The following is a 16,716-nucleotide window of genomic DNA, read 5'->3' on the forward strand; positions in this document are numbered from 1 at the left end:
GGGGATTCTCAAAGCAATAGGTAAGAACTAAACAATATTTTTTTAGATTCAGATTTACAAAAATTAATTAACGGATTGCTCAGCCATTGGCTGGTGTCCTGTTACTCGCATGCTAACACTTCAGCCACACTCCTTATGAGGGTTAAATTATTCAGCCTTGCACAAGAGACCTATTCTGCTAAAAGCAACAGAAATGCATGTACCGCAGCATAGTATTATGCATTGTGGTTCTATACTGCACTTGTATGTTGCCCATTCTAGGAGTTACTCATTATGCATTGTACATGTGATTGCATTTCTTAACACCTCTCCAAAAATTACATCATATCCATTGACCAACTGATAATGTCTTTTGTGACATTTTGAACAAAATGCGAGATCTAGTGACCAAAATCCCTACAATTTCTCTAGGGGCCCTTCCACACAGCCCTATATCCCAGAATATCAAGGCAGAAAATCCCACAGTATCTGCTTTGAACTGGGTTATCTGGGTCTACACTGCCATATATCTGCAAAGCAGATAATGTAGGATTTTATTCAGCTGTGTGGAAGGGGCCTAAGTCAGGTGAGAGCTGTTAAATTCTCCCAGACTGCTTGCAAATATTACTTGGTATGCATCGGCTGTTACTCGGCTTACATTTTCTGGTGCAAATGGCAAAAATATGTTTCTGAAAAATGAAAGTAGTAAAAATTAGGAAAGCAGTTTGGCTCTATTATTTGTTAAATGAGTGATATCTAAAGATTAATTTAGTGATCCCAGAATTCTTTGTACATCAACACAGGGTTAATAGAAGGAAAAGAAATATTATAAATATATTGAACAAAGACTTTGTATCTTTGGAAATGGAGCCTTGAAGGTAAAGGTAAAAGTTTCCCCTGATGTTAAGTCCAGTCGTGTCCAACTCTGGGGGTTGGTGCTCATCTCCATTTCTAAGCCAAAGAGCCGGCATTGTCCATAGACACTTCCAAGGTCATGTGACCAGCATGACTGCATGGAATGCCGTTACCTTCCCGCCAGAGCGGGTACCTATTGATCTATTCACATTTGCATGTTTTCGAACTGCTAGGTTGGCAGAAGCTGAAGCTAACAGCGGGCGCTCACTCCGCTCCCCAGGTTTGAACCTGGGACCTTTCGGTCTGCAAGTTCAGCAGCTCAGCGCTTTAACACTCTGAGCCACCAGAGGCTCCTTGAAGTCTATGTAAAACACAACAGGAGTTGATTGTTCATAATCAAAATAGGAATTGTCTCCCCTAACTACATTAAGATGATAAAAAATATGGAAATCTGTATTTGCCTTACATCCTCAGGGGGAGGAGGGAGCAGGGAGGAATATAAAAGGATGAAATGAAGAAATGAGTAAATAAAATAAAATTTCAAGAATGCACATTCTAGGAAATACTCTCTCCATAATGTAATCTAAAATAATAAAAAGTAAGATATGCCATACTGACATGAAGTCTATATTTTGCCATGCACAATGGTGCAATGTAAATAATATATGATTTCAAGGCAAATTCAGAAAATGCTACCAACACAAAAGTCATAGATGCACCCGCTATGAATCTTTGAAATATATTTATTTCATAGAGGGTACATTTATACTGTAGAATTTACTACATTTTGACACCATTTTACTGTCATGGCTCAGTGCTGTAAATTCCTGGAAGTTGTAGATTGATAGGGTATTCTTCAAAAGAAAAGGATAAAGACCTTATAAAACGAAAACTTCCAGGATTGAGCTATGGCTTTTAAAGTGGTGTCAAATTGGATTAATTTCACAGTGTAGATATACACAGAGATGCACACCCTCCTCTGGACACATTCCAGCCTGTTAATACTCATCTTGAATTGTGGTGCCCAGAACTGGACACAGTATTCCAGGTGAGGTCTGTATTACTTTAAGTTATAATTCAAAATTTGGAAAATGAAATAAAAAGATTCCATCGTTCCTGATCTCTAGTACATTTTTAAAAAATCTAAAGAAGCCAATGAAATTGGTATTCACAGAGATATCCACAAGGAGTTTGAAGGCCAAACTGTTTTTGAAAAATGGAATGAGACCAGTTCCTCCTTAAGGAATAAGTAAATTTGGTGAAGGATAGAAGAAAAGTATTTAAATTCAAAACTGAGAGTGGTATGCGAAAGTCAAATTAATAAATAATGAAAATTAATGTTCAGCTATTCTATGTACGCCTCCTCTTCCATGCCAAAACTGAGTTAATTACAAACGACACATCAGTATACATAGATTAAAGATCTGTTTGCATGGAGATTTCAAAAAGGGTTACTATTCAACTGAAAAAGAGTAGAAAAGTCATTCATATCGAGTACTAAAATAAACCTTCTCTGAAGCAAGTCCCATAGTTATGAATCTCATTTATAACTATCTTATTTATGAGATTCAGATATGGGATTCAGCTTCAAAATCCTCCTCAGTGATGAAGCTCAAGCTTCATACTGACATAAGTCAGCATGTCATACATAAGTCAGTATGTCTCAACCTAATAGAATATTTAATTCGTTAATTAGTTAATGTTAGCAGTTTTCATGACACCATAGAACATCATTTAAAAATACATACTGTATATCTACTAAAACCACAATAAAGTATGATACTAAAGTCCAGTTATATATTGTTGTATTCATAGAGTAATAAATTACCTTGATAAGCCAAGATGAGCATTTTCTGTCACTAGGAACTCTTTCAAAGTTTCATGGACTGCCAAAAATAACAACAAAACCAGAGGTGGCCAGAGGCCCTGTCCTGTTTGTTTAAAACAACCATTTATAACATTAAATGGACATAGAGGAATGAAACCTCTTAAAAATGCTGCTCCTAGAAGCATCAAGGAGAGATAATTTGCCTCCATGTTTTGAGCACTGGAATGATCTGGGGGAAGGTGAATATTACAGCACAAACTTTGTGGCTACTAGGCATGAGCAATCCATGAAAAAAATGGTTCTAAACTCACTTCTAAAGTAGGGGGCGCTGGTGCTTCATTTCTGAAACTAGTCCCGAAATTTGGCCCAAAAAACTTTTGAAACTTAAGAATATTTGGAATATTCAAAATTAATTCGTTACTGGCGGACGTGCATGCGCAGTGGCCAAAAACAGCACCGGCGGGGGGGGGGGACTTTACAGGACTCTCCTGCCCTCATTTTTTGAGCTATCTTCTTCAAACTTGGTACAGTGGTAGAACACATTTAACACTCCTTTACCCTCTGATTTTTGGTGAATTTTCATAGCTTTTATAATAAACCATTTTTAATAATTGCAGAAATCTGTTCCTGGTTTGAAAGTCTTATTTCCCATTTCATTGGGTTGTCTTTATTTTGAAAGTCATTGTTCTACTTCAGAAACTTTGTTTTTGTGGCTGAAACTTTGTTAAATTGGTGGACAGTGTCCCAGCAAACCATAATGTGCTCCATGACCCTTGCGCAAAGACAAAATTCAGGCAGTGTCATAAATTTTGCCATGTTTCTATGACAGAACCAATTAGGAAATGACATTTATCACCCGGGAACAGAAATCATAGTACACTATCAAATCATTCCTGACAGATGGCCATCAGCCTCTGAATAAGGAAATCAGTTCCTGGTTTGAAAGTGCTATTTCCTGTTTCATTGGCTTTTCTGGGGCTGAGAGTGTGCGACTTTCCCAAGTGGGTGGCTGAGTGGGGAATCAAGCCACAATCAGAGTCCAACACTCAAACCTCTCCCTCCCTCCTTCTCTCTAAACTTCTCATACCTTCCAAGAATTCACATACTGTATGAAAGTTTGGTCAAGATGGTCAGAGGATGTCAGGACCCAGGCTGCAGAGCACCAATAACCATGCGCAGAGACCAGATTCTATCTAATATCTTTATTAAGGGAATATATGAAATCAATAAAAACAAGTGTAGAATATAGTTCAGAAGTAGTCCTTTCAGGAAAGGTCAAAAATAGTCCAGGAAAACAATGTCCAATATGTGATATTAGAGTCCAAAGTTATAATCCAATAACCGAAACACACACTTCGCCAAGCAAAGTGTGGGGAAATGACAAGGTCCTTTAGTCCAATGGAGCTTGACAACAAGGCTGAGAGCAAACTAGATTCTTGGCAACAAGGCTGGATACGTGGCAACAAGAGGCAAGAAACAAGAACAAGGTCCGTGGCGAGGTCCGTGGAAACAAGGGAAGCTGGATGCAAGAACGAGGTCCGTGAAACAAGGCTTGGAACTTGGTCCTGGAGGCAAGGGCTGGAGTAGCGTAGTCCACACACGATCTCACTCCACAAGGTGACGAATTGACTCCGCAAGGATTTCTTTGCGGGCAAACACCTATATAGGATCTTGTTTTCCCGCCAAGGAACACTTTCCCTGGGGAACAAGAAACGAAACCTATACTGTGTCCAGATGCATGACTCCTTAGAGTTTCCCAAGGGAAACAGACTTAATCAGCTAATTGTCTGGCAGCTATCCTGGCGCTCCTGCGAGTCGCCTCCCGAGCGCTTCTATCTTGATTATAATAATCCCGGCGAGAAAATGGGGGAGATTTCTGCTCAAGGCTTGTTTGGCTGACTTCCTGTGGACAAACATCTCGCAGGTGCAAGGGCTCCAATTCTGGCTGAAACGGTTGGAAACCCAAGTTTTCCTCTTCATCAGCCACAATAGTACTAGGAACGGGACTACATGGCCCATGAGTCATCACAGAGGAGGGCAACTAAAATTATCTAGGGTCTGGAGAACAAGCCCTATGAGGAGCGGCTTAAAGAACTGGGCATGTTTCCCCTGCAGAAGAGAAGGCGGAGAGGAGACATGATCCATGTATAAATACGTGAGGGGTAGTCATAGGGAGGAGGGAGCAAGCTTGTTTTCTGCTGCCCTGGAGACTAGGATGCAATGGAACAATGCCTTCAAACTACAGGAAAGGAGATTTCACCTAAACATGAGGAGGAACTTCCTCACTGTGAGAGCTGTTCAACAGTGGAACTCTCTGCCCAGGAGTGTGGTGGAGGCTCCTTCTTTGGAGGCTTTTAAACAGAGGCTGGATGGCCATCTGTCAGGGGTGCTTTGAATGTGATTTCCTGCTTTTTGGTAGAATGGTGTTGGACTGGCCCATGAGGTCTCTTCCAACTCTACTGTTCTATGATTCTAAGTGAGGACAAGAGGGGGTGGGGAATGTTAAGAGGAGAAAGGGCCTGGGACATCTGGGAATTGTAGTTTTAAAGCGGGCATAGTACTATAGGAGAAACGTCTGCTTCAGCCCAATGCTTTTATAAATGGGGAAAATTCAGAGGCTTCATTCTGCTTCATTTTTAAAACTATTGAGATGAAATTTGCAACAATCGAAGCAAATATTCATCACTCTTTGCCTATCAAGTTTCATAATGTTTGACCCATCCACTAATTTTTTGGGAATTTTCAAAGAACATTTTTTAAAAATGCTACCAGAATGATGGCCTCGCCTCTCCACCCCTCTTCCTTCTGCCCTGATTGGCTAAGCCCAAGCCTTCTGGGAAATGGAGTTTTGTCCAGACAATGGCTTCTTGCTTCACTTCCACTTAAATAAATGGGGAAAATTTAGAGGCTTTGTTCTGCTACATTTTTAAAGCTATTGAGATTAAATTTGCCACAATGTAAGCAAAAATTCATCACTATTTGCCTATCAAGTTTCATAATGTTTGACCCATCCACTGATTTTTTGGGAATTTTCAAACATTTTGTTTAAAACGCTACCAGAATGATGGCCGCGCCTTTCCATCCCTCTTCCTTCCGCCTTGATTGGCTGAGAGACATGCCAACATAGCTTCACCTCTCAGAGGGGCTACAGCTACATCTGAACACAGCAGAGACAGACAAAAAAGGGTGCCTTTTTATTCAAATTCTTAATATTAGGAAGGCAATGAGCAGATGTGTCAAAACTCACTTCAAAAGTGCTTTCGATCCGAATTTGAAACGAATTTCAATGGACAAATGAAAAAATTGCCAACCCTTGTGGCTACGTGTAACAGTTTGCCCATGCTTTGTCCACCCTTATTAAAACTATCATTATATTAAGGCATTCAAAAGTACATTACTTGAGTCTCAGTAATGGGAAAAGGCAAAGGAGAAACAGAAGAATGCAGGGCAGGGGAGGAAGAGGACTCATTGTGTTTTTCTTTTTTTCAGACCTCATGTGATGTGGAGTACTGTGTTCACCTCTGAGAACCAACCTTTAAAAGGAAAGTGCACCAGGGAACAGTTAAGAAGCATGGCTATGTTTAGACTACAGAAGATATGTATTTGACAACTCTTCAGGTGTTTAAAAATGACTAACACATCTCCTGTCATCTCTTACTCTTAAGGTGAAGCAAACTTATTTGGTGCTGCTCCACAAGGTAGGACTGGTACCAACAAATTAAAATTACAAGGGAGATTCTAACTATATTTTAGAAAGTACTCCAGATGGTAGCGATTGAATGAAGGTGGAACAGTCAGAATCTGCTGACTCCTCTTCTTTAGAGGTTTTATACAGAGATTGAAATGGATAGTCATCTTTCTGAAATGCTGTAGCTATGAATTCCTTTGCTGGAAAGAGGTTGGACTTGATGGCCCTTGGAATCTCTTCCAACTCTATGATTCTATGATAATGGCTAGTACCACAAATGCTATTTACCTAGAAATCTTTTCATAAAATAATTCATTTTGGTTGCACTGATTAACAAATCGTATGGTGCCATAATTGTTTTTAAGTAAAAGGGGGGTCTTCTAGGATATCAAAATTTCTTTTAAACTGATTTTTAAGGAATCCCAAATATTATTGTCAAATAAATAGGCTAATTTTAAAAGACATTTGAAACTGCCAAAAAGATAATAAGACAACCCAGCATGTGGCAAGATATGAATGTATATCACCACAAAACTATTGTTTTATTTGTTACTTATTGTCAGGATCAGACTTCTGATGTTTGGAAAAACACCAGAAAGCCTCCCTGGACACTTCAAGGCCAGAAGGAGGTGCAGGTGGTGAGGCAGAGAGGACACCTGGATCTCTGGCAATACTTCTCATGGGAACAATCATATAAGGGGTATAGGGGGAGGGCTATGTTGACACAAGGGGGAGGGATTAGTAGGAATAGAGAAACTGGGGCTTTCATGCATAAACAGTACTACAGTAGATTCTCGCTTATCCGACCTCTGCTTAACTCTGTATTATCCAATGCCATCATGTGGCTGATTGGAAACATTGCACCCTTTGATAGGTGCTCCTTCATTCAATGCAACCCGGGCAAAAAATGGGAAGGAAGGGGAAAGCACATCACCAAAGAGAAAAGAGGGAAGGGGGGTGGGTAAATCGACCTGTTGGGGACCATTTGTATGCAAGGAAGGGAGGAGGGAAAAAAGGAAATGGGATGGCTCTCCTTTCTCTCTCTGCTCTTGGCACATGCAGAGCCTCGCTCTTCTCCTTTGGAAATGTCTCTCCAACCCAGCCTTGTTTTCAAATCAGTTGGGGGGGGGGTCGTGATTAGAAGGAAGGAATGGGGGGGGGGGCAGAAACCAAGGCAGCAAGCCGGAGGTTGGGAAAGGGAGCCAGGGCTGGCGAGGGGGGCGGAGTGCTGGCTGCCTTCTGTCGTCTCTTTACCTGGCTGGGTGGGCGGAGGACCCCCCCTTTCTTCCTGCACACACACACTTTGCTCCAGATCCTCTCTCTCCCCTCCCTTCTCCCTTCCTTTTTCTCCCCCACTCACTCTCTCTTCCTCCTTCTCCTTCTCTGCCTCTTCCTCCTCCCACATCTTTTACCTCTGACAGCCTTGCAGCAACTTGCACTTCTGGCCTTCTCCTCCTCCTCCTCTTCTAACCCAAGCAATGATAAGTAGAGGCATAGAATCCTAGAAATGCAAGATGCCCCCTCTCTTAAGAGGCTATCCAGTCCAGTCCCGTTCTGATAGGTTGGAAGGCATAAACAAAGCCTTCCCAACACAGAGCCACCCAGCTCCATATGAGATTCGGGTTAAAGCCTTGTGACTTTAAGGTTGGGCTGCTGATCTTCAAGCTGCCAGGTTCGAATCCCACCCGGGGAGAGTGCGGATGAGCTCCCTCTATCAGCTCCAGCTCCATGCGGGGACATGAGAGAAGCCTCCCACAAGGATGGTAAAATATCAAAACATCTGGGTGTTCCCTGGGCAATGTCCTTGCAGACGGCCAATTCTCTCACTCCAGAAGCAACTTGCAGATTCTCAAGTCACTCCTGACACGAAAAAAAAGAAGAAGAGAGATTCTGGAGACATTTGACCAATATAAGTGTTTAGAAAACCTTGGTTTTCCAGTGTTGCCATTCTTCTATGCTCAATATGGGATTCTAGAGATGGTTAATCTACATTATATCAGTGTGCTCCCAACTCTGGTCTTCCAGGTATTTTGGATTTCAAATATGATGTTTTGGTGCTTAATTTGTAAAACCATAACGTAATTTGATGTTTGATAGGTTTTTCCCTAATCTCTCCTTATTATCCAGCATTTTCACTTATCCAATGTTCTGACGACCCGTTTATGTTGGATAAGTGAGACTCTACTGTACTGACTTTTTCTTGCTGTAAAAACATAGGTACTAAATCTATTTCAAAGACTTTCCCTTGTGCATTGAGTACATTACCAAAGAGGTTCTGCAGTTACTGACACTTTTGGCAATTCTGAGATGAGTGTGGGGGTTTTTTTGGCACAATTTGTTCAAAAGGGCTACATCTCAGATGATAAAAGAATGTGATTTGCTCAAGGTCACCCATTGGGTTTCCATGGTTGAGTAGGGATTCAGACCCTGGACTTCCGAGTCATAGCTCAACATCCAAACCACTACACCATGCTGGCACTCTATTATAAACTGTGTCATAGTACCAAAGATGAAGAGGTTTGCTTTAATTATCTCTTCAAAGTTATCGACCAGAAGAAAGACATCAAAACCAAACCATTATATGTGGACAGCCAATATCATGACTCTTAACATTCATTTTAAGATGTCAGAAAGTTGGAGAGGAACTCTCACAGGACTTCCTCTACCAGTCTCTGTTGAATAACCAAAGCCTTCTCGGGGCCAAGGTTGGGAAATTACTTTGAAGAAGAATGAATATAATGACATACAGTACTCATCCATGGCTGATGGGACCCAGATAATCAATTCTATCTATTGCTTCAGCATGTCATTATATTCAGTCTTCTTCAAAGTAACTTTCCAGGCTCTGCTCAGGGAACCATGGAAGATCAAGTTTGCTCACAAAGGGCAGCAGGAAAGGAAATCTAATAAGGGAACCTTAAAAGAGTCCCTTGCTGCAGGTGGTGAGCAAAATCTCTAAAGAAAACCTCTGGGGAAATCAAGTATATCATATCTTCCCCCCCACCCCACCCTTTGCTATGTAAGATTCATGGGATTGCAGAGATTTTCAGCCATGAGGTAACTTAGGTTGCCACACTGGAATGAATCACAAACTGGCATAGAATTAAGTGCTATCTACTAATAATTTGATTCCAAGCAAACATTTTAGGTTGGTGCTATATACATACATGATCAGCAATAACCACAGCAGTAATATTTTATTAATGCATATACTAGTTTGTGGCAATAAAAGTAAGGTTTTGTGCACTGTTGTAAGCACCTTTTTTCATTTATCCCTCAGTGTGGGATCCTTAGAGGTATCATCTTAGAATGCTATAGTAATCTGTTTCTGGAAATTATGGATTGTTACATTTGACATTTGCTGTGATACTATTGCACCAGAGTTCAGGTCATGAAGTCAGCAAGGAGATTACTTATTAGACAAGGTGTTTGCCTTGCATAGTTTGAATCAAATCAAAATTCAGCAAGAGCAGAAAAACATTTTCTTCCCTTTCCTGCATGAGGCATATACAGCTCACAGAAATGAATGTGGAGATTTTCCCTACTACATAGTTAAATGGCTTGAAGATATGACAGCCCACTTGTGAAGCAAATTCTTGGTCAGAGCACATCCTAAAGCAACTATGATTCCTGCATTCACTGTGATGGATCTAGTCTCATGTGTTCTCTTTTGAAGAAGACTTTACACTACAATGCCTGTTTAAGGTTTCATTGAAAATCAGAAGGTATGAGTATAGATATTTAATAGCTTGAGAAATTGAACCTTTGGGTTAGAATTTCCTTGTTTACAGCATTACCTATGGACAGCTTGAATGGGAAGGAGAGATGGGTGAGACTTGATTTCTGTTAATTTTGAAAGGAATGTACCAATATTCATTAATGTTTTCATAGAGGGATAGGAAGAATTTAAGATTGTTTTTAAAAAATCAAACATTGGAAAAACTAATTAGACTTCTTTATATAAATCTTGGACTACAAGGTTGAACTTCTCTGGGTTACTAAATGGATGCAATTTGGAGGTACACTATTGCAAAAGCTTTTCCCACTACGTTTTGTGGAACACTTTCACCAATCTACACAATAGCAGTTTCACAGAGGAAATATACATCACCCAGATAGGAATGTTAACAATAGATTGTTCTAAACTGCAACCTTGGCTACAAGCTCACTTTTATTTTATGCAAGTGAGAAAGGCAGAAGCTGAAACGTTTTACCTCTTAATTGAACTTTTAAGTTCTGTTTGTTATTGAGTTCACATTTTAGTGATTAACTGCATCCTGCTGGGATCTAGAACAAATATGCGAGGAGTGCTGGGTTGCTGCTGCTGTTTTTGCTTTCAAAATACATATATGCAAATATATTCTACAAAGTCAAGAGTGCTGATTTCTATGAACTCTACTGTTTCGTTTGAGGAACAGGCTGAATTTAAGTTAATGCAAATCATTCCAGCCTATGACTTGCATTACAGAAGTGCTTCCTCTGGCATTTGTCAAGGAAAAGCATGATGGAAGCCAAGATAGATGAGACATTCCTTGTGTGAATGCAACTAGCAGACAGACTCACATTTAATTTGGCCTTGGCTAGAGAGTCCAATAATAGACACCATATGTATATATTTATGTTCACATTTACATTACAGATTTCTGCTATAAACACGCTGATGTGTTATCTTTTAAAAAATAAAACCACAAAACCAGAAAAAGAACAATAAAAGTAGTCAATAAAAAAGAAAAGGTCCGCAAGTGAAAACAAATTATAATGAGTTTCCCTTCCTTGCAGCCAAAGAAGCCTAATAGAAACAACAAGTGCTAATTGAAAAATTGGAAATATATTGAAATTTTTTTGAAAAGCAGATTGATTTTGCTTGTATTTTTCAAATTAGCCCAATGCCTTTTGGCCAAGAAAAAAATTATGCCTTCTTCAAGAGCTTTTTAAGAAAGAAAAGGAAGTAGGAACAATATAGGTGAATTAATAATTTTAAACAAAGTCTTGACCAAAGAGTACAAAAGCTTTGTGTGCACCTGTGAATTTACATCTAAAATGCAGTTTTTGAGAAATAACGTATTGGAACAGACCAAGTCATAGCAGATAAAACATGCTCTACATACTTGTAAAGCAGTTTGAAATTAAAACCTTAAATTTGCAGTCTGTTTTACACACACACACACACACACACACACACACATATCATGCTGGCCACTGTACTCCGGTTTTTCATAATATCATAGTTACGAGTATATTGCTAGAATCATAGAATAGTAGAGTTGGAAGAGACCCCAACAGCCATCCAGTCTAACCAATGCCTTGCAGGAACACACAATCAAATCACTCCTGAGAGCTAGCCATCCTGTTGTCAAGCCACAATGACCCCCCCCCCCCCAAATTATAGTTCATCAAGGGCTCTATAATATATTATTATTATTTTATTATGACACAGCAAACAAGATAGATATGCTGGATTTCGTATCACAAAATCACAAGTCAAACACTTCCCAAGTGTCTAGGACTGTGTGATGTATTTTCAGATGATGCATGCAGATCCCAGTAGGGTGGCCTTTTGCAGTTGGCAGATCGTAATTTTGTCAATGTGTATTGTTTCCAAATGCCGGCTGAGATCTTTTGGCACGGCACCCAGTGTGCCCATCACCACCGGGACTACCTTCACTGGTTTCTGCCAGAGTCTTTGAAGTTCAATCTTGAGGTCCTGATAGCGGCTGAGTTTTTCCTGTTGTTTTTTGTCAATGCGACTGTCACCTGGGATGGCGACACCAATGATCCAAACCTTTTTCTTTTCCACAACGGTGATGTCTGGTGTGTTGTGTTCCAGAACTTTGTCAGTCTGGATTCGGAAGTCCCACAGTATCTTTGTGTGCTCATTTTCCAATACTTTTGCATGTTTGTGATCCCACCAGTTCTTTACTCCTGGGAGGTGGTACTTGAGGCATAAGTTCCAATGAATCATTTGGGCCACATAGTTGTGCCTCTGTTTGTAGTCTGTCTGTGCGGTTTTCTTACAGCAGCTGAGGATATGATCAATGGTTTAGTCAGCTTCCTTGCACAGTCTGCATTTTGGTCATCAGCTGATTTTTCGATCTTGGCCTTAATTGCATTTGTTCTAATGGCTTGCTCCTGGGCTGCAAGGATCAGACCTTCTGTCTCCTCCTTCAGGGTCCCATTCGTGAGCCATAGTCAGGTCTTCTAATTATTATTATTGTTATTGTTGTTGTTGTTGTTGTTATTATTATTATTAAACCTTCTCCAGATCTTTGCGGGGCTGAGGCATCAGGAGACCAAAAATGGACCAGCAGCAGCTTCAACCCCCCCCCCCCCCCAAGACTCTATCATTTCACACCCTTCAATAAATTGTATCTATTTGCCTTAACTTTCTATGTAACTTGTATCATTAAACTATGTACTGTAACTATTTCATATATATATATATATATATATATATATATATATATACACACACACACACACACACACACACACACACACACACACACACACTACTTTATAAAATGTATCCAGATATAGCCCAGAGACAGCCAACTTTTCAAACCCCTGACTGTTGATCTGTAGGGTTCCATTTTGTCCCCATGTTGTTTAACATATACATGAAACCGCTGGGAGAGATCATCTGGGGTTTTGGAGTGCGGTGCCACATGTATGTATGTGGATGATACCCAGCTCTATTACTCCTTTCCACTTAAAGCCAAGAAAGCTGTCCTGACCCTAAACCATTGCCTGTCATCAGTAATGGACTGGATGAGGGTAGACAAATCGAAACTTAATCCAGACAAGACAGAGGTCAATCAGAAGGCAGACCAGGGAAGAGGGATCCAGCCTGTGCTGGATGGGGTCACACTCCCCCTGAAGACACAGGTTTGCAGTTTGGACGTCCTCCTGGACTCGGCATTGTATCTTGAGGGCAGGTATCTGCGGTGGCCAGGATGGCCTTTGCACAATTAAAACTTGTGCGCCAACTGCGCCCATTCCTTGAGAAGCCAGATCTAGCCTCGGTGGTCCATGCCTTAGCTACATGCTATCTAGATTATTGTAAAGCACTCCACTTGGGTCTGCCTCTGAAGCGTGCTCAGAAACTTCAGCTGAGCTGTAGCCAGATTGCTAACTGGGGCTGGCTACAGGGAGCAGCCAACCCCCCTGTTGCAGCATCTCCATTGGCTGCCAGTCTGTTTCTGGACAAAATTCAAAGTGCTGGTTATGAACTTTAAAGCCCAAGACAGTTCAGGTCCAGGCTATTTGGCTGATTGCATCCCTTGTATCAATCTGCTCAGGCCCTGAGATCGTCAGGAGAGGTCCTTCTCTCAATTCCACCTCCATCTCAAGCCCGGTTGGTGAGAACAGGAGAGTGGGCCTCCCTTCTGAGTGACTGCCCCACAACTCTAGAACTCCCTGCCAGAATGGTCCCCTCCCTGTTGTCCTTCCAGTGGCAGGCTAATACCTGGAGTCAGGCAGGCTTTTAAAGATGAAGATATTTAAGATCAATTCAGGGGGTGCTGTGGTTTTAGCTTTGAATATGCATCAGATATGTTTGAATGGTTTTAACAGTGAATATTTTAATACAGTTTTTATTGAACAAAATATTCTGTTTGAATATTTGTATATTTGTATATTTTAAATGCTGTGCTAACATTTTTATATTAAGCCACAATGAGTTCCCTTCAGGGGAGAATAATAATAATAATAATAATAATAATAATAATAATAATAATAATAATAATAATCCAGCATATCTTTCTTGTTTGCTGTGTCATGCTATGTTGTTGTGTCAATAATAATAATAATAATAATAATAATAATAATAATAATAGCTCATTAACATTTCATTGGCATTGTCTCTATGGATTACACTCTCTCCGGGGGGTTGGGGCGGCTCACATCAGCTGATTGGTCCTTCATCTGGACAATCCTCAGCTGTCATATCCCCGCCAAAGAAAATCTGCTTCTGGAAGTGGCAACATCAACAGAACTTCCAGTCAATCATGGAACAGATCCTGACCAGCTCATTTTTTGTCATTGTGGGATGCTGCCAAACCTGTATAAGACATCTTGCTTTCTCTGTATGTTTATGCTGAATTGTATTAAACCTCTGTGGCTTGTCTTTAATCTGGTGAGTTGTTTTTCTGTTCCGGCCCTTCTGGTTTAGCATACACTCATCAGGCATGGATTGTCTTATCTATGATCCTAGCTAACCACTACAATCCAGCATCTGTTTAAAAACCTCCAGAGCAGGAGTCTCCATCACACTCTGAAGCAGCATATTCCACTGCCAAACAGCTCTTGTCATCAGGAAATTCTTCCTAATGTTTAGCTGGAATCTTTTTTCCTGTAAAGTCAATCCATTGCTCTGTGTTCAAGTCTTCAGAGTAGCAGAAAATAAGCTTGTCTCCTCCTCAATGTGACATCCTTTCAAATATTTAAACATCGCTATCATGTGCCCAAGTGACTGGCATGAACTTGAAGGAACTGGGGGCGGTGACAGCCGACAGGGAGCTCTGGTCCATGAGGTCACAAAGTGTCAGAAACGACTATGTGAATGAAGAAGAAGATCATGTGCCCTCTAAGCCTTCTTTTCTCCAAGCTAAACATATCCAGCTCCCTCAGCCATTCCATGTATGGCTTGATAACCAAACCTTTGATCATTTTGGTTGCCCTCCTCTGCACATATTCTAGCTTGTCAATATCATTCTTGAATTGTGTGCCTAGAACTGACATGTTTTGCCTTTTTGTTTACTTGATCCAGAGACCTAATTTAAAGAACCTCATTGCTGTAATGTATATTGAAGAAGAGAATTTATAGGCACATCTATACTAACCATTTAACATAGCTTGGAGTCAGCTTCAAAATTCAGCAGATATTTAGCACATTGCCATGAAAGCACATTGCAGCAGCCTTTAAGCCATTCAAACCATGAGGGGATACCTCACAACCTCTGAGGATGCCTGCCATAGATGTGGGCGAAACGTCAGGAGAGAATGCTTCTGGAACATGGCCACACAGCCCGAAAGACATACAACAACCATCTGGGGATAGTTTAAATAGAGTTTGTAATGCACATCAGCACTTTGTGGTGCAAGCCACATCATAGGGTAAAGATGACTCTACAGAATGCAATTCACTGTGTGGACATCTGAAGCTCTTCACTGAGGCACACATGACCATTTTCAGCAGAGGGAGTTGACAAAAAATGTCCAGTCATGGATGCTAGAACTAGAGTCCTAGAATTGGTTCAAAGCCAACATCTGTGGTTTGGGCAATCACCATCCGAGCTTCAAACCAATTCCAGGTTTGCCAATCAAATAATCTGCAAACTGAAATTCCTTTCTTCTATGCCGGTTCAAAACCTAAGTGGTCAGTGTAGATATGCTCTGTGACTCTCCATACTACAGTGCTCATAATCCCTCACCTTTGGTTATGCCAACTGGGGATAATGGGTTTTGATGAACATCTAAGTACAGGGAGTTTGAAAAAGAACTCCCTAGTTTTAAGTTAAAAGACATTAAAACTAGGGAGTTCTTTTTCAAACACCTGTATTTCATCCTCATGGGTAGGATGGGTAGGATGAATACTGGAAAATATATCATTCTGTGGAACATAATATAAATAAATAGATGACTTCTCAAAAGAGATGAAAGTTAAAATTTAAACCTTTTCAAATGCTCTACTTCAAAGGTTGCACTGAAATTGTAATTGATGCTTTGATAGCTGAAGCAAAGAAAGGTGGCTGCAATCAATAGAGATTGATCGGTAGTGCTATGAGGCCACTTTGTATTTTGATTTTGTTAAAGGATCATCATTCCAAATTCAGCTTAATTGCTGATCCATGTTTAATCCATGTACAATGTTTCCCTCTCATTAAAGAAAGTCTCCACAATCCTCTGCCATTTTTTCCTCCTTCCCACTGTTAGATATTAAGAGAAAATAATACACTTCTGAGATCCTGAAACAGATTAACCTTCAGATTAGACCCATTACCATAAAAATGAAATATCTTTTTTCAAATAAATATATGCATTCATAGAATGTAATACATTGTAGCTACTGGTCACTAAATACTGTCATGGAAGGAAACATAGTCTTCTTAAATTAGGAAATCTCTCCTCCCTATCCTTTAGTAACCAGGAGGTTATTTGGAGAGACACAGGGTACCTCTACACTGTAGAATTAATACAGTTTGACATCATCTTAGCTGCGATGGCTCAATATTAGGGAATATTGAGAGTTGTAGTTTTGCAAGATCTTTAGTCTTCTCTGCCTCACCAAACTACAACTCCCAGGATTCCATAGCATTGAGTCATAAAGTGGTGTCCAAACTGCATTAATTTTATAGTGCAGATGCTC

This window comes from Anolis carolinensis, chromosome 2 (assembly GCF_035594765.1).
Source record: "Anolis carolinensis isolate JA03-04 chromosome 2, rAnoCar3.1.pri, whole genome shotgun sequence".
NCBI classification, from domain to species: Eukaryota; Metazoa; Chordata; class Lepidosauria; order Squamata; family Dactyloidae; genus Anolis; species Anolis carolinensis.